The sequence below is a fragment of the Bombina bombina genome, chromosome 2, assembly GCF_027579735.1.
Source record: "Bombina bombina isolate aBomBom1 chromosome 2, aBomBom1.pri, whole genome shotgun sequence".
NCBI lineage: Eukaryota > Metazoa > Chordata > Amphibia > Anura > Bombinatoridae > Bombina > Bombina bombina.
The window spans coordinates 460,528,262-460,547,599 of record NC_069500.1 but is presented as its reverse complement, the minus strand read 5'-3'; the positions used below and the strand labels follow the sequence as shown (position 1 = coordinate 460,547,599).

At 36.0% G+C, this 19,338-nt stretch overlaps 1 pseudogene; it reads right to left on the bottom strand.

Annotated features, from left to right (window-relative positions):
• Positions 1 to 913: 913 nt before the first annotated feature.
• The window catches only part of LOC128649050 (clustered mitochondria protein homolog), a 103,294-nt pseudogene continuing 84,869 nt past the window's right edge, over positions 914 to 19,338 (bottom strand).

Here is a 19,338-nt window from a genome sequence, read left to right as displayed (position 1 = left end):
CCAGCCCGCAATCCCATTTAGGAAGCTGCTATGTCTTCAGGACAACCAAACGGCTAGGATGTTCCATGCCGTCCTGACGGCGCTAAAGCCCAGTGCAGTTAGGATGGCATGGATCGTCCTACCAGCGGGAAGAGGTTAACTTCCTAATGAAGTGTTTACTAAATAACAGCACACAATTGTGGAGGTACACTGCTTTTTCTCAGCTGGATGACAAAGGATACTTTTAGCCCAAAACATTACTCTTTTTGTTGTAATAGTTATAAGAAAAAGAAAAAAAAAAACATAGGTTATAAGCCCTCCACATTAAATACATTATGTGCCTATGCTTGCTAAAATGAATTATTTTTAATGAACAAAAAATATTCTAATCCCTTTTGTGTCTTGAAACATGTCAATATATCAGCTTGTGCACACACACAGGTCTATATAATGCAGTGTTCTCAATTTTTCTCCGTTCTCTTGCTATCTTTATTTGAAAAAGAAGGCATCTAAGCTGGGGGTTTTTGGGACAGCACTTTTTTATTGGTGGATCAATTTATCCAGCAATCAGCAAGAACAACCCAGGTTGTTCACCAAAAATGGGCCGGCATCTAAACGTACATTCTTGCATTTCAAATAAAGATACCAATGGGAACACCACCCAACTAATTTTACTAACCACTTGACTAAAAACGTATCCAATGCTAAGCTATTTTTTGTTTGTAACACAAATGATCATTAAATAAATATGCTACATTGTGCAATTAAGCTGTGCTTTGGATAGCTTAAGTAACCTTTATAAATAACAGAAAATGTTATAATAATGCAAAGTATTACACTGCCCCCCCCCCCCCCAGCTACTTCATAATGTCAACCGCCTGGCAATATTTTCTGTGGTGAACATAGTAAATATGGAAACAATGACATGACAAAATACAGATATTAATTTTTTTTTATTAAAAACCACACATGAAAGCGTATACTGTAAACCATTTGTTTTTAAAAAAAAAAAGTAAAAATAGAAAATGATTATCATATACATAATCACAAATGTCCACGTAAAATATATATTTGTAGTTTTTCTATGCTGGTATTAAAGTGATAGTAAACTAGTGGATCTGCAATTTACGTTTGGGATGAATGATCTGTGAAATATGATGTATATGTTTTCTTGATTTTTAATAGGAATTATACATGTATTATATTTAATTTAATCTACTTTTTAACTTCAGATTCTCCCGCCCAGCCCCCTCATTCAACATTTTATTTTCTTATTGTGACATTTGGCAGTGGCACCCAATCAGCTGCTTAGCCATATGGCTCACTGTTTCCTTTGTGCTGCCTTGTGAAATAGTAATACTCATGCGCTAAAGAAGTTGGCTCTGCTGTCCCTCAGGCTTTCATGAACGCGCACATAACGAACCAACAAATGCGCAAACGCTTCCAGTGACTTAATTGTAAACAGTGAATTAGAACTTTTGTTCCAATTCACTGTAGGATTACTGCCAGCAATAACATTTGCACAAATTGTCCGCCTGCTGTATGTAAGTGCATACTAACATCATATAGTAGGTCTGCTCAAGCTCATGTTCATCTGAAGCGCACATTGTCCACTACATAGACAGTGGGTGGGACCACTCTATGCCACTGTACTATATAAAAAGGAAATGAAGAGCAAAAAAAAAAGATACATTTTATAACATATAATTCCACAAATTATAAAATTTAAAGTGATGGTAAACTTGAGCTCTACGCTCAACAATATTAGTAAAAAAAGAGTAAATGAAGGGCACTTTCAGTGATTAAAATCAATGTAGACGCTAAAATATATAATCAATCACCGTTTTATTTTCTTATACATTCTGCCGTTCCTCCGCTCGCAAAGCATTATCTATTTCAGTGTAAAATGACGAATCACCTAAAGTGCCTTTACATGGAGGTCAGTGGGGGACTGTGTTTTCACTATAAATATATGTATATATATTTATGTGTTAATATGTGTATATACACATATAAACAAATAAAAAAAAATGCACGATTTGCCCTCTGCGCTAGGTGGTGGTGTGTTGCGTCTGTCGGTATGAAAACGAGGCTCCCATTGAAGTGCGCTCTTATGAGTGCTTGGCTTCTGGGCAATGCGAACGCGAGGCCGCGTTCGCATTGCGCCGCACTTGTAATACCAGTTTACATGCGCTGGTATTACTGAGTGAAGAGCAAATATCGCGTAAGCGCAATATTGCACTGCACTCGTAATCTAGCCCTTTGTGTTTTACATCCCTTTAATCATGTACTATTTTAATGCTATTGATGCACCATGTTTTAAATAAAGTAGATCACATAAGTACAATAAACAACTCTCTCCACTTGCGCATCTTACTACTGATATTGCTGTTTGGGACTTTTTTTTCTTCTTTTTTTTAGTGACCCACCACCCCCTTGAAACATTTCTGTGGGTTCTTGTGACATCACTTTGATTTATTTTAATATATATCATTCATTATACTAACATTATTTAAATGGACAGACAACTCCAAACTTTTTATTGTTCAAAAAGCTAGATAATCCGTTTATTACCCATTCCCCAGTCTTGCATAACCAACGCGTTTACAGTATATTAATATACTTTTTACCTTTGTGATAACCTTCTATCTAAGACTCTTTTGACAGCCCCCTTATCACATGGCTATTTATTTATTATCTATTGACTTGTTTTTAGCCAATTAGTGCTGTGTCAGCCACAACTCCACAGGAGAGAGCACAATTTTATCTATATGGCCCATATGAACAAGCCTTGTCTTGTGAAAAGCTAATAAAAAGCATGTGATTAAGAGGCTGTCTGTAGTGGCTTACAAACAGGCAGGAATTTAGAGGTGTAAATGTTATAAAGTATATTAATATAACGATGTTGGTTGTGCAAAGCTGAGGAATGGATAGTAAGTTATCTATCTTTTTAAACAATAACAATTTTGGTGTTGACTGTCCCTTTAAGTCTGGTTCCCTTTACTCTTTTTCGGTGTAAAAGCACAATCAGACTAGCAGGTCCATTTATCATTGTGCGGACGGACTTGATCACCTATAGCGAACCATATTAGCTGCACATCAATAAATGCCAACAGCATACGCTGTCTGCATTTATCATTGCACCAGCTTGATAAATAGACCCCATAGTATGTAAAACAAAAATGAGAATTTCATTCCTTGTACCACAGTAATACCATTTTAATGTTAGTTGTAAACATTGTTACTGGTAGAAAAGATTATCAAACTGTACATAAGGTGTAAATAGCTCCTAAATAATATACATGTACATTGTAAAGAACAGACAAACAAAATCTCTTTGGCATCTTACTGCAAACTGGAAGTTATCAACCTGATTTTTATGTTAAAAAAAACTATTAAAAATGTGCATTTGTAATAAGGACAGACCCCTTAACGGTCATGAAACCCTACGTTTTTCTTTTAAGATTCATTATAGATCATACAATTTTTTTAAAAAAGTTTCCAATTTACATCTGTTATGACATATGCTATGCTTTGAAAAGAATACCTAAGTAGGCAGTGTGCACGTGTCTGAGGAACTATGTGCTAGCTGTTTTGCAATAATGCTTTTGAGCACTAGAAGGCAGAAGTGCTTTCACAATGTTTAACCTTGTTAAAACATTTTTGCAAAACTGTTCCAATATAGTTCTCCAAATGAGCGTGCTCTTGAGCCTACCTACCTACCTGCTTTCCCACAAAGGATAGCAAGAGTGCAGTCAATTTAATAATAGAAATACATTGGAAAGTTTTTTTTTTGTTTTGTTTTTTTGAATTGTACAATCTGAATCGTGAAAGAAAAATGTTACATTTCATGTTCCTATAAATGATTTGTCTGATATTACATTTTTAGGTTTATATTTATTTTGTTTAATTTAGTCCTTATTTATTGCAGTTTTGGATTTATACACTGCAACAGAGTATGTGTTTTTTTATCTGGATGGCTAATCGAGGAACAGACTACAATGCCTGACCCTGGGTTTGTATCACCTCTGTGGCGGGGGCATATTTCTTATTTGAAAATACTTTTTCCCCCACATCTTCAGCTACAGAAACAGGAGTAACTAGATCTAGTTGCAGCATTAATACAAATCTAGATATTTCAGGCATATATTATACAATCCTGAGTTATGTGCAAAAACTGTATAAAAACTGTATAAAAAAAGGCACCATTGGTATGTTTCTATATCACAGGTCAGCGATATGATGAAAACTTATATGTGAAGATTCCTGAGCAACAACTGCATTTGCATAGATAACATTTTTTGGATCTACTCAATTGCTTTTTTACCTTTTCACTTTGCGGTTAGTTAAATGAATCATTTAAAAAAAAGTGCATATAATATCACTGTTTTGTTCTCTGATACACATAACAGTTAATACATATTAAAGTAAATACATTTTTTTAAAAACTTACATTCCTCTTGTCAGAAACCATAACAAAATCACTGTACAATTTTCTCTTATGGATTATTTTAAGACCAAATACTAATTATCTTTCAAGCATAAAAAAACACTATGTTAATCATGTATAAAAAAGATCATGGAAATCACCAGTTTGTTAAAAAAAAAAAGTATCAAATTTCTTTTAGCCAAGATAGATTAATCCATTAACAAAAGCGGTCCTTAGCAGGATAGCATATTGTAACCACAATGCATCATTGGATATATGACAATATCACCAGAGAGGTACTACTCTTCAGAACTAGCCTTAGGCTCCTCAGTATGAACCTTTTCCTCATCATTAGTCTTGGGCTCCTCATTAGTCTTGGGCTCTACAAGACTAACCATGGACTCCTTACTATCACAATGTTCCTCATCATCAGCCTTGGGCTCCTCCAGACAAACTTTGGGCTCATTAACAACGGCCTTCTCCTCAGTATCAGCCTTTGATTCTGCTGGACAATTTATTGGCTCCTCTGCCTCAGCTTTTGGCTCTTCACTGATATCATTCTGTTCCTCAGTGGTTTCCTTTGACTCCTCAGAAACAGCATTTGCTACTTCTTTATCATCTTTTGACTCTTCTGTATCACTTGTGTGCTCTTTGGTATCAGAATTTGATTCATCTGTGACAGGTTTTTGCTCCTCAGAATCTGCTACAGATCTTTGGTTTTCATTGTCTGTGGAGACCTTTTTTTCTATCTGTTTTATATTCGCATGATCCTGTGGCTTCTTATTACTAAAACATATAAAAGAAGGCAACACTAAGTATATTTTATATTAGTGACAGTATATTAAAAAACAGTCCAATGCCTGGATTCCTTACACTTATTCATGACTAAAGTTAGTGGCATTCTTCTAATCTGCTTACCTAAAATTGAAGCGAATAATTCCATTAATTAGGTTTAGCTGTTGCACCAGTGTCTCGATCCCTGGAGGCGCGATCTGAGTAAAGGGAAAATATGAATGATTATTTTAAACAAAACCTCCAGAATTATTTTACCTCCTCACATTTACAAATTTAAGACGATTTGTTACTTATATGGTTACATTAAAGTAATATTATCTTTGTTGCTTCTTAAAAAAAAAATGAAAAAAACAAATGTTTTGGTTTTTAAATGTATCAGTTTTTTTGCACAATGGACGTTCCTTTACTGAGGGTGGAAATGCATTTTATTCTTATGTGTGGGGCATGTAATCCCTCGCCAAAATAGCTGTTGGATCTTGATTATTAGCTAGTGAGCTTCTATCTACGAAGCAGCACTGCACACAAAAAAATTAAAAAAAAATTAAACGGACGGTGCACTTAGGTAACCAGTTGATAAGAGTTAAATGCATTCAAAGCTGCTTTCTAGCCAATACTGCTGTATTGATGATATCAATAAAAGGGGCATGATTAATAAGCAAAGGCTGCTGTTTCAAAGCCCAAAATAAAGATTTACTAGTAAACAATTTAATACACTCTGGTAGGTCAAATGGATACCTGGGAACATATTAAAGAGGAGTAACATTTTACAGTACAATGTCCCTTTAAGATTGGTGGCCGATATCTGCTAAGGTATATGCTTTTTGTGTACATCCCTGAATACCTGGACTTGAGGTATGTTGGTGAGTGAACCATGTTTGTAGATCTCGTTCATGGTTCTCTGCAGGTTAACGGCTTGTTGTGTAACGTGTTTCAGGAATGTGGAACTCTCTTTTGTATGTTCATGTAAATCACCAAGCTAGAATTGAAGGAGGCAAAATTAAAATATACATTTTTATGCTGTGATCTAGATGTCAGTTTCAAACCTTTTTGCTAGGCATAGTATCATTAAAAATAAAAATAATAAGTATACACTAGATAAAGTTTCAGACGAATAAATGTAAAATTACGCATTAAAGGAACATTATATTGGAAAAATTGCATGCTCTTATTTGCTAGAGCATTTTGCAGTACTCACCCTGGAACTCTATGTATTTAACCCCACAAGGGTTAAACATGTTGGTAAAGTCCCACATGGAAGCCACTGGTAACAAGCAGGAAATAGCTGGTGAACAAATCAGAAGAGACAGTGTGTTCAGCTCAGGAGCTACAATTCTTGCTGTTCCCAAGTGGGATTTTACCTACGTGTTTACCCTTTTTGTGGAGGCTCCATTTATTAACCCCTTAATGACCACAGCACTTTTCCATTTTCTGTCCGTTTGGGACCAAGGCTATTTTTACATTTTTGAGGTGTTTGTGTTTAGCTGTAATTTTCCTCTTACTCATTTACTGTACCCACACATATTATATACCGTTTTTCTCGCCATTAAATGGACTTTCTAAAGATACCATTATTTTCATCATATCTTATAATTTACTATAAAAAAATTATAAAATATGAGGAAAAAATGGAAAAAAAACACACTTTTTCTAACTTTGACCCCCAAAATCTGTTACACATCTACAACCACAAAAAAACACCCATGCTAAATAGTTTCTAAATTTTGTCCTGAGTTTAGAAATACCCAATGTTTACATGTTCTTTGCTTTTTTTGTAAACTATAGGGCCATAAATACAAGTAGCACTTTGCTATTTCCAAACCATTTCTTTTCAAAATTAGCGCTAGTTACATTAGAACACTGATATCTTTCAGGAATCTCTGAATATCCATTGACATGTATATATTTTTTTTTAGTAGACAACCCAAAGTATTGATCTAGGCCCATTTTGGTATATTTCATGCCACCATTTCACCGCCAAATGCAATCAAATACAAAAAATCGTTCACTTTTCACAAATTTTTTCACAAACTTTTGGTTTCTAACTTAAATTATTTACAAACAGCTTGTGCAATTATGGCATAAATTGTTGTAAATTCTTATCTGGGATCCCCTTTGTTCAGAAATAGCAGACATATATGACTTTGGCGTTGCTTTTTGGTAATTAGAAGGCCGCTAAATGCACCACACGTGTATTATGCCCAGCAGTGAAGGGGTTAATTAGGGAGCATGTAGGGAGCTTTTTGGGATAGTTTTAGCTTTAGTGTAGTGTAGTAGACAACCCCAAGTATTGATCTAGGCCAATTTTGGTATATTTTATGCCACCATTTCACCGCCAAATGCGATCAAATTAAAAAAAAGTTAAATTTTTCTCAATTTTAGGTTTCTCACTGAAATTATTTACAAACAGCTTGTGCAATTATGGCACAAATGGTTGTAAATGCTTCTCTGGGATCCCCTTTGTTCAGAAAATAGCAGACATATATGGCTTTGGCATTGCTTTTTGGTAATTAGAAGGCCTCTAAATGCCGCTGCGCATCACACGTGTATTATGGCTAGCAGTGAAGGGGTTAATTATGTAGCTTGTAGGGAGCTTGCAGGGTTAATTTTATCTTTAGTGTAGAGCTCAGTCTCCCACCTGAAACATCAGACCCCCTGATCCCTCCCAAACAGCTCTCTTCCCTCCCCCACCCCACAATTGTCCCCGCCATCTTAAGTACTGGCAGAAACTCTGCCAGTACTAAAATAAAAGGTATTTGGCCATTTAAAAAAAAAAAAAAGCATATTTACATATGCTGATGTGTATGATCCCCCCCTTAGACCCCAACCTCACTGATCCCCCACCTAACAGCTCTCTAACCCTTCCCCTCTGCCTTAATGGGCGCCATCTTGGGTACTGGCAGCTGTCTGCCAGTACCCAGTTTTGCAAAAAATTTGCCATTTTATTAAAAAAAAGCCATTTTCTGTAGTGTAGCTTTGACCCCCAACAAGACCAACCCCCCACCCCTACCAGATCCCTTAGATTATATTTTTAAAGTTTAAACTTTATTTTTTTTTTTTACTTTTTAATTTATGTTTTTCTGTAGTGTAGCGGTTCCCACCCGCTCCCGCCCCGTGCACGCGCCCGCCCTCCAACCCCCGTGCACGTGCGCGCCCCGTGGGTCCCGCCCCACTCCATACACAACATCGATGGCCGCCCACCCGCCTCCCACGTAAGCTCCCACCCACCAACGATACCGGCCATCGATGTCCGGTGCAGAGAGGGCCACAGAGTGGCTCTCTCTGCATTGGATGGCCAAGGGGGTTATTGCAGGATGCCTCCATATCGAGGCATCACTGCAATAACCGGAAAGCAGCTGGAAGCGAGCAGGATCGCTTCCAGCTGCTTTCCAGACCAAGGACGTACGCCACACGTCCTCTGTCATTAAGTGTATTTTTTTTTGAGGACGTGTGGCGTACGTCCTTGGTCGTTAAGGGGTTAAGTTGCAGATGCAGCTTTGGAGCCCCAGTGGTGCAGGTTTGCACGAGACAGTTTAATGTTGCAGTCTTAAAGGGCCACTAAACCCAAAATCTTTCTTTCATGATTCAGATAGAGAATAGAAATTTAAACAACATTACAATTTACTTCCATAATTTATTTTGCTTCATTTTTTTAAATATCCTTATTTGAAGAAAAAGCAGTGCACATGGTGAGCCAATCACATGATGCTTCTATGTGCAGCAACCAATCAGCAGCTAGTGAGCATATCTAGATATGCTTTTCATCAAAGAATATCAAGAGAATAAAACAAATTAGATAATATAAGTAAATTAGAAAGATGTTTAAAATTCCATTCTCTTTCTAAATCATAACAGAAAAAATATGGATGGCATGTCCCTTTAAGACTGCTGTTACTTAGCCTCTCTAACAGGGATGACTGACAAGCCCTGCTCTTGCATGAGAGCAGTGAGTGCAGCTGCACTACTGGTAACTAGGTAAGCAAATGCTGCCCGTTTGCCTTGATGCAGAGAAGGCAGATTCCCAGCTGGAAACCTTATTTGCGTGCAGTATGATAAATGGAGACAATAGATTTCTATAGTGAGTAGGGCAAAAATGACATGTTCTTCCGAAGAACTAAAATGTCCCTTTAATATTTGATAGGAAAACATCTGTATTACCAAATCAATACAAAACTAACTAAATACCATTTGGCTTGTAGAACTAATGTGCCAGCTTTACAGTTTTGAAGATAAATGAATTCCTATAATGAAATTAACAGATGAAGTAACCTGTTCTTACCAAAGCTTTGTATATAGTGTATGTTTCCTTTTCATGCTGCATTGCTGTTCTGAATTCTGCCTTTGCTGTATGCACCAGGGCAATTAAATGATGGCTACAGGAAGAAAAATAAAATTGCCTGCTCACACATTTGTTCTTACAAATTCTTTTGTTACACTGTGTAAAAATAAATAAGTAATAATAACGTTATAGCTTAACTACAGCTTTGGTTTTTCATTTAATAATTGGCAACTAATAAATAATAAGCAGCTATTATTTTCCACATTAATGGGAATCTATGTATCAGCCTTTGAGGGATGAAAGCAGAGTAAGCCCAGCATGGATTCAAACCTGAAACCCAGTGTTTGAACAGGTATTGCCTTTTTACCAACTGAGCCATCTCATCCGCTAACTTAAAGCAATTGTAATGTCTGGCACTTTAAGATATAGTATATACAATTAATCTTAAAAACAGGGGCAGTTTCATTCATTAAAATTTGTAAAGACCGTAAAATAATTACTGTTTAGTTACGGCAAACATGCAGCCGTTCCTCCTCTTGCATCAAATACTGTATTTAGTTGATCAATGACGAATCTAGCTTCATCCAATCATTGCGTGACACATAAGCTTGGACGCCAAAGGGGGCACACAACGATTGGATGAAGCCGGATTCGTCATCAATCAACAAAATACAAAATGAGATGCGGGCAGAGGAACAGCGGAATGTTTTCCATAACTAAACAGTAATTAGTTTACAAAGGAATGAAACTGCCCCTGTTTTTAAGATTATTTTATGTACTATGTCTTAAAGTGCCAGACATTACAATCGCTTTAATGGGACATGAAAACCCAATTTTTACTGATAGAACATACAATGGTAAGCAAATTTCCAATTTACTATTATGACATTCTCTTCATACTCTTGGTATCCTTTGTTGAAGGAGCAGCAGTGCACTACTGGGAGCTAGCTGAACACATAGGGTTAGCCAGTGACAAGAAGTATATATGTGCAACCACCAATCAGCAGCTAGCTCCAGTAGTGCACTGCTGCTCCAGAAGCCTACCTAGGTATGCTTTTCATCAAAGGATACAAGAGAAAAGCAAATTGGATAATAAAAGTAAGTTGGAAACATGCTTACCACAGTTATCTCAAAAAGGAGAAAAACCATAAGCGCTAATATTTTTCATATTTACATATTATTACACACATACATATATAATGTATACGCTTATATAGGTCATTTTTCAAAGATTTAGTAATTTTGTTTCATCAACATAAAAAAAAATAATAAGGTTAGATTAAAGAAACAGCGTTGCTGACCAGGTCAAAAGGAAAGCGAAGAGTGTTATCAACTCTTGCTACCTGTATTAAAAGGGATATTAGTGACTCATTTGGTAAAACCAAATATTTAAACAAATAAGCATACAAATAAATTGTGTAAAAGTCAGCAAACAAGTTACTTGTTTTCTTGAAAAATTGGCACTTAGAATGTTTTGCTGTAACCCTGTTTTGTTAGCCTGTAAGCAAAATGGGTTTCATATTTTTAAATGTTGAAAATAAAAACCAAGAAGAAAATAAAAACAAGAAGAAGACTATTTCAGTGGTTCAGTGTCCAAAAAATATGTTTAGTTTATTTTTTGGCTTTTGCCCTTCAGAGTTGAATATTTGCAACAGCGACATATGTAGCACTCTCATCATTTTGAACTGCGGCTTGGCACAATATTCCCCACTCAAAGGAAAGCAACGATCAGTAAAAATAAAATAAAAACAGACTCTCATCAAGAAGAATTTGTACAGAAAAATAAAAAAGGTGGCTCATCGTTTTGTCATATATTTAGAATTTTTTCATTTAAAAATGTGTGGAATTTGTTTTCTCTCATTGTTATAGAAGTAGCTTTAATAATATACTGGAGTTTGTTTCCTGTCCTGCAAAACATAAAAAAAATACTTATCTGGCCCTTCACAAAATAATCTGCTGTAAATCTGTTTGTGGCCCTTTTAAGTCCTGATCTGAGCCATTCATTTACAAAAGACTAATATTACTCAGATATCTATTGTTGCTACAACATTGTCTATTTGATTCTGTTCTTCGGCTTCAGCGAAAGGAGATTACAGTAATACTAATGAGAGGTTAGCTCGCCAATATTACTCACAATATATTTGTAATGAGGAAGTAGACATTTAAATACAATATATACACTCGAAAACTGCAAGTGTAAAATCAGCAATTTATAAGTCATTTTATTCCACAGGATCGTGCTAAAACCAGATTGCATACCATGCCTGCTGAGCTCAGCACTTATAGTAATATGTAATTACTGTACAATTGGTAGCTAAAAGGTAGTTACGTTTATTTGATACCTCAGAGCAACTTCAAGGGATTGTTTCCATAATATTTCATGTTGATCTCCAACGCTTTTTCAAGGAACCTCAGGGACAAAGTCACATTCAAGGACAGCTTGAAGAACCCACACCAATAATTACTCTGTAAGCATAAACATAACAGGCATGAGCTCTCACTCTGTCTGTAGCGTGACAACAGTGTGTTACATGCATCATTCTCCTTCAGCATAGCTTTTTCATTCTACAGGCCAACATCACAGTGAAAACCATACTTATTTTAGTTGTCCTCTATTAAAAGGATAGTCAACACCAAAATTGATATTGTTTAAAAGATAGATAATACCTTTATCTACTCATTCCTCAGCTTTTGCACAAGCAACATTGTTATATTATATACTTTATAACATTCAAACCTCTACATTTCTGCCATTTCTAAGCCACTACAGACAGCCTCTTAATCACATGCTTTTTTATTTGCTTTTCACAGCAGGAGACTGCTAGTTCATGTGGGCAAAAAGATAACGTGTTCTCTCCTGTGGGTTGTGGATGACTCTATTGGATAAAATGCAAGTTCAATAGATAATAAATAAATAGCCACGTGTCAGGGACAGTCTTCAGAGGCTTAAATACAAAGTAATCACAGATGTTCAAAATGTATATTAATATAACGCGTTGGTTAATGACTGGGAATGGGTAATAAAGGGATTATCTATCTTTTTAAACAATAACATTTTTGGAGTAGACTGTCCCTTTAAACACTTACACCAAAGATAGATTTCTTTCATGTAATTAGCAAGAGTCCATGAGCTAGTGACGTATGGGATATACATTCCTACCAGGAGGGGCAAAGTTTCCCAAACCTCAAAATGCCTATAAATACACCCCTCACTCTAAGCTATGGTTGGGCACTTTTATATAAAGTTCTAAATCTATGTGTTTAAACATTTATTTGCCTTGATTCAGGATGTTCAACGTTCCTTATTTTCAGGACAGTCAGTTTCATATTTGGGATAATGATATGAATAATTCAATTTTTTCTTACCTTAAAATTTGACTTTTTTTCCTGTGGGCTGTTAGGCTCGCGGGGGTCTGAAAATGCTTTCATTTTATTGCGTCATTCTTGGCGCAGACTTTCTTGGCGCAAAATTTTCTTGTAATTTCCGGCGTCATACAGTGTCGCCGGAAGTTGCGTTATTTTTTTGACGTTTTTTGCGCCAAAAAATGTCGGCGTTACCGGAGTGTGGCGCCATTTTTGGCGCACAAAGCATTTAGTCGCCAAATATGTGGCGGGCTTTTTTGGCGCTAAAAAAATTTGAGCGTCATTGTTGTCTCCACAATATTTAAGTCTCATTATTTATTGCTTCTGGTTGCTAGAAGCTTGTTCATTGCATTTTTTTCCCATTCCTGAAACTGTTATTTAAGGAATTTGATCAATTTTGCTTTATATGCTTGTTTTTTTCTATTACATATTGCAAGATGTCTCAAACGGACTATGAATCAGAAGCCACTTTTGGAAAAACGCTTAACTGAGTTTCAGTTCTACCAAAGCTAAGTTCATTTATTTTAAATGTTATAAATGTTTATCTTTAGCTATGGTTTGTAAATAAGTTATTATGTTATACTTTTACATGCGGAATCCATTAGTATTTATGCTTTTATATATTTTCTTTTATTACAAGAAATATTTAGAAGACTTATAAGAAATATTTTTCTGATTCTATGTTAAAGGCTTTGTCTGACTTCGTGCCTTCTAATAACATTTTTAGGTCTTTTTCACTTCTTTTTTAATTATTGAAGTTTTCAAATGACCAACAACATACTGATTTATCCTTCTCTGATGATGTTTTTTTCAGAAATTTTCTTCATCAGATATTGACACTAAACAAATCTACTTTTCTTATATTTTTCAATTATTAAAGTACATTTGTTCTTTGTTGAAAAGGTTGTGATTATTTTGGATATTAAGGTAACTAGTTCTTTAAGACTAGCTGGACAATTATTTCTGCCTATTTATTTCTTTAGAGGTTTTCTTTCCAATTCCCTATACTAGGGAATGGAATAAGGACTGAGAATTTTCTTTTATTCCTTCTTCAAAGGTTTTTAAAACTATATTCTTTGCCAGCAGTTAAACTCAATTTGGAGGGTTCTCCAATTTATTGGGGCTATCTCTAATTCTACTAATTATGCTATTGTTTCTATAGCAAAATAGTATTTATTTTCCTTTAGATAGTTGTAACTTATTTATGGAAAATTATTTAGTTTCAGGTACTTTTCTTGGTCCTGTGATTTATTTGGATATTGCAATTGCTTCATTTTCTCTGTTTACTTTAAGATCAAGTATCAGATTATGATTTATTTTAGCATTGATAAAAGAACAACATTTACTAGACTAGGTGCTGTTGCATTTGTCTTGTTGTTTTGCATTTATTGATTATGCAAGTCCACTGTATTGGCTGGTCCTTTTAAACTGGACTATCATGCTAATAATTTCATTTGTGTCTTCATTTTATTGAATATTTTCGCAAATGAGGGTTAATCTATGTCTTTAGCTTTTTTAGCTAGAAGAATTTTGTGATTTAAAAAAAAAAAATCCATATTTCCTTTGTTCTAAGATAATCAATTATTTGTTTTATAATTGGATTCAATTCGTAACTGTTACTCTGGGCTTCAAGGTTGAGTTCTAAGACTAAAACTTTAAGCTTATACTAGTTTGGTTGTTCTTATTAAGGAACAAATTCCTGAGTTCTTTCCCAAGTAAACAGGTCTATAATTGGAGTTCGAAATCAGCTCCCTAATTTTGCGATGTACGTGCCGTATTCCAGCTTGGCTGGTAAGGGGCAGGTTAAGGCTTATTTGAAATTTATTTTGTCCCAAATTTCTTTGATTTTATTCCAGCAAGGCTAACACTTTCTTTAACTGTGTTTCTGTCCTATATATTTTGGGGTACTGTTGAAGCATAGCTGGGCACCCATGGGGTTCAAGCGCTGCTCAGACCTGGAATCTTCTGGGGTATTTCTTCCAGTTTCTTTTGAGGAACCGGGTTTTGGAGTTTTATTCAACTATTTTGCCTTTTTATGGTCTTTGATAGCATTATTTGTTTTCATTAGATACAATAAATGCATATTTTCATTTTTCTGTTTTCATTCAGATTATTTTTCTGAGGATGCGGAATCTCATATGATTCACTTACTCTTCAGGACATTGTTAGAGGATCTTCTTTTCTAAAGCTCTTGATTCCTCACACAAGGGTCACCTTTTTTAGGTTTCCCAGATAGTTTGTGTCACTGTCCTTGTCTCTATCAGACAAGGGATAATGTTATTGGGTTCCGTCTATCGGTACCTTTAGTCTCTATTATTTCCCTTCAGTTGCTATATATGCATAGAAGTTTTAGGTCTTATGGCCACAGCATTGGATTCAATTCCCTTTGCTCATTTTCTCTAGAAAGAACCTTTCCAGTCTTTTATAAGTGTTGTTTCTTCAAGAACATGGTTGGAGGATCAATTTACCAAAAAGTTCGTTTGATTCCTCAGACAAGGGTAACCTTTTTAGGTTTCCTGATAGATTCAGTGTTCTTGATTCTGTCTCTGACGGACAAGAGGCGTCTGAAATTGATTTCAGCTTATCGAAACCTTCAGTCTCAATCATTCCCTTCGGTAGCCTTATGCATGGAAATTCTAGGTCTTATGACTGCTGCATTGGACGCGATTCCCTTTGCTCGTTTTCACATGCAACCTCTTCAGCTCTGTATGCTGAACCAGTGGTGCAGGGATTATACAAAGATATCTCAATTAATATCTTTAAAACCGATTGTTTGACGCTCTCTGGCGTGGTGGACAGATCACCATCGTTTAGTTCAGGGAGCTTCTTTTTGTTCCTCCAACCTAGACTGTGATGTCAACAGATGCAAATCTGACAGGTTGGGGAGCTGTATGGGGGTTTCTGACAGCACAAGGGGTTTGGGAATCTCAGGAGGCGAGATTACCAATCAACATTTTTTGGAACTCCATGCAATTTTCAGAGCTCTTCAGTCGTGGCCTCTTCTAAAGAGAGAGTCGTTCATTTGTTTCTAGACGGACGATGTCACAACCGTGGCATATGTCAATCATCAAGGAGGAACTCACAGTCCTCTGGCTATGAAAGAAGTCTCTCGAATACTTGTATGGGCGGAATCCAGCTCCTGTCTAATTTTCTGCGGTTCAAATCCCAGGTATAGACTCAATTGGGAAGCGGATTATCTCAGTCGCCAAACACTACATCCGGGCGAATGGTTTCTTCACCCAGAGGTATTTCTTCAGATTGTTCAAATATGGGGACTTCCAGAAATAGATCTGATGGCTTCTCATCTAAACAAGAAGCTTCCCAGGTATCTGTCCAGATCCAGGGATCCTCAGGCGGAAGCAGTGGATGCATTGTCACTTCCTTGGAAGTATCATCCTGCTTATATCTTTCCGCCTATAGTTCTTTTTCCAAGATTTTAAAGGAACGTTCGTTTATTCTGCTGGTGGCTCCAGCATGGCCTCACAGGTTTTGGTATGCGGATCTTGTCCGGATGGCCACTTGCCAACCGTGGACTCTTCCGTTAAGACCAGACCTTCTATCGCAAGGTCCTTTTTTCCATCAGGTTCTCAAATCCTTAAATTTGAAGGTATGGAGATTGAACGCTTGATTCTCAATCATAGGGGTTTCTCTGACTCTGTGATTAATACTCTGTTACAGGCTCGTAAAACTGTATCTAGGAAGATATATTATCGAGTCTGGAAGATTTTCATTTCTTGGTGTTTTTCTCATCATTTTTCTTGGCATTCTTTTAGAATTCCTAGAATTTTACAGTTTCTTCAGGATGGTTTGGATAAGGTTTGTCTGCAAGTTCCTTGTAAGGTCAAATCTCTGCTCTTTCTGTTTCTTTTTCACAGAAAGATTGCTAGCTCATCCTGAGTATTCATTGTTTTTTGTACAAGCTTTGGCTCGTATGAAACCCTGTTATTAAGTCAATCTCTCCTCCTTGAGTTGAATTTGGTTCTGGGGGGCTCTTCAAGCTCCTCCGTTTGAACCTATGCATTCGCTGGACATTTAAATTACTTTCTTGGAATGTTTTGTTTCTTTTGGCCATCTCTTCTGCTAGAAGAGTTTCTGAATTATCTGCTCTTTCTTGTGAGTCTCCTTTTCTTGATTTTTCATCAGGATAAGGCGGTGTTGCGAACTTCTTTTAAATTTTACCTAAGGTTGTGAATTCTAACCAAACATTAGTAGAGAATTTGTGGTTCCTCTCATTGTGTCCTAATCCTAAGATTTCTAAGAGAGATATTGCATTCTTTGGATGTAGTTAGAGCTTTGAAATATTATGTTGAAGCTACTAAGGATTTCCGAAAGACTTCTAGTCTATTTGTTATCTTTTCCGGTTCTCTAGGAAAGGTCAGAAGGCTTCTGCCATTTCTTTGGCATCTTGGTTAAAATCTTTGTTTCATCATGCCTATGGCGAGTACGGGAGGTAAAAACTCCCCCTCAAAGGATTACAGTCATTCTACTAGGTCAGTTTCTACTTCCTCGGGCGTATAGGAATGAAGCTTCAGTTGATCAGATTTTGCAAAGCAGCCACTTGGTCTTCTTTGCATACTTTTACTAAATTCTACCATTTTGATGTGTTTTCTTCTTCTGAGCAGTTTTTGGTAGAAAATACTTCAGGCAGCTGTTTCAGTTTGATTCTTCTGCTTATAATTTCAGTTTGTTTTTTTCATTATAAGATTTAAACTTATTTTTGGGTGTGGATTATTTTCTGCGGAATTGGCTGTCTTTATTTTATCCCCTCCCTCTCTAGTGACTCTTGCGTGGAAGATCCACATCTTGGGTAGTCATTATCCCATACGTCACTAGCTCATGGACCTCTTGCTAATTACATGAAAGAAAACATAATTTATGTAAGAACTTACCTGATAAATTCATTTCTTTCATATTAGCAAAGAGTCCATGAGGCCCACCCTTTTGTGGTGTTAAGATTTTTTTTGTATAAAGCACAATTATTCTTTATAGCTTTCGCACTTTTTTGCTTATCACCCCCACTTTCTTGGCTATACGTTAAACTGATTTGTGGGTGTGGTGAGGGGTGTATTTTATAGGCATTTTGAGGTTTGGGAAACTTTGCCCCTCCTGGTAGAAATGTATATCCCATAAGTCACTAAGCTCATGGACTCTTGCTAATATGAAAGAAATGAATTATCAGGTAAGTTCTTACATAAATTATGTTTTATGCAGGTACCAGTAAACAATAACTCATGGACATTAGAAGTAAAGATGTTATAGAATTAAATGATATTGATATTCATTATTATATATATATATATATATAAATATATATATATATAGTATATATTATATATATATACTATATACATATACATATAGCACCCAGTCAAGTGACTATAATTTTGTTAACCCCTGGTGCAAAGTGTAAGTATAACTGTAGATTTCACACTAATGCTAAATTATTTAAGGGCGCCACCCACTGAAGATTATTAACTTTTGTCAGCCAGATAACTTCCATGTTTTTGAGGAAATACAGTATTTATGAATCAAATAGTGATTGGCATTTTGTTGGTTCTGTCCGACATATAACCAGAGCAGATCTCTTATGTTAGGCAATAAATTGTCTTTATGTTTGCTATTCTGCCTTTCTTTCACACTTGTAAAGACTTATGACAATGACTACTAATCATAACCTATTATTATTCTGCTATGTCTGGCAGAAATACGCATCATCGTAACTCATTTCTTCTGGTTCCTTAATACTGAACCACTGTCTTTATTGTTTTCTATATTTGCATCCTGTCTTGTGTTATATCCAATAAGACAAATATGAAATATCCAGCACAGTACATAAGCATTCTGTAACATCTTTGTTTTACATTTGATAATAGAACAAATAATCCCCTCATATATCTCTAACAAATCTCTCACTTACATCCAAGGTAGCCATAGAAGGGGTGATCTTCCCCTGCCAACGAGAAGCATTAAGTAGCGAGCTCGATATAACAGCTTCAGAGCAACAGGCAGCTGTCACTGACAAAGCAGTAATGTGCAAGGAGAACCTAATGAACGCAAGCAAAATCATTATCATATCTGCAAGTACACTTAGGTTACATTGCATGTCTCAATCTCAAGTACAGTGGCATTAATAATCTGAGGGAGACTAGCATTGAGTATCTCTGAATTCATTGTACTTTTTTATTGTGATAAAACAGATGTTCCTCAGTTACATAAATATAATTTTTCTTTGCAAGGCTTGTAGAGGTTTATCTCTTCCACCCAACGGAGTGGAGGGACTTTTCCTTATAAGTCAGGCTGAGCATTTAATATCACAGTATCAGTTGTACACAGTTATGCATCTTATAACTCATTTTACATTTTGAATATGTTTGAATAGCATTTTGCTTGACCATGACATGGTCTTACAGAGTCTTTATTCCAATAATTAGGGGTAAGTTAAAGGGACAGTTTACTCAAAAATGTCTCTCCCCTTTAATTTGTTCCCAACCCTCCA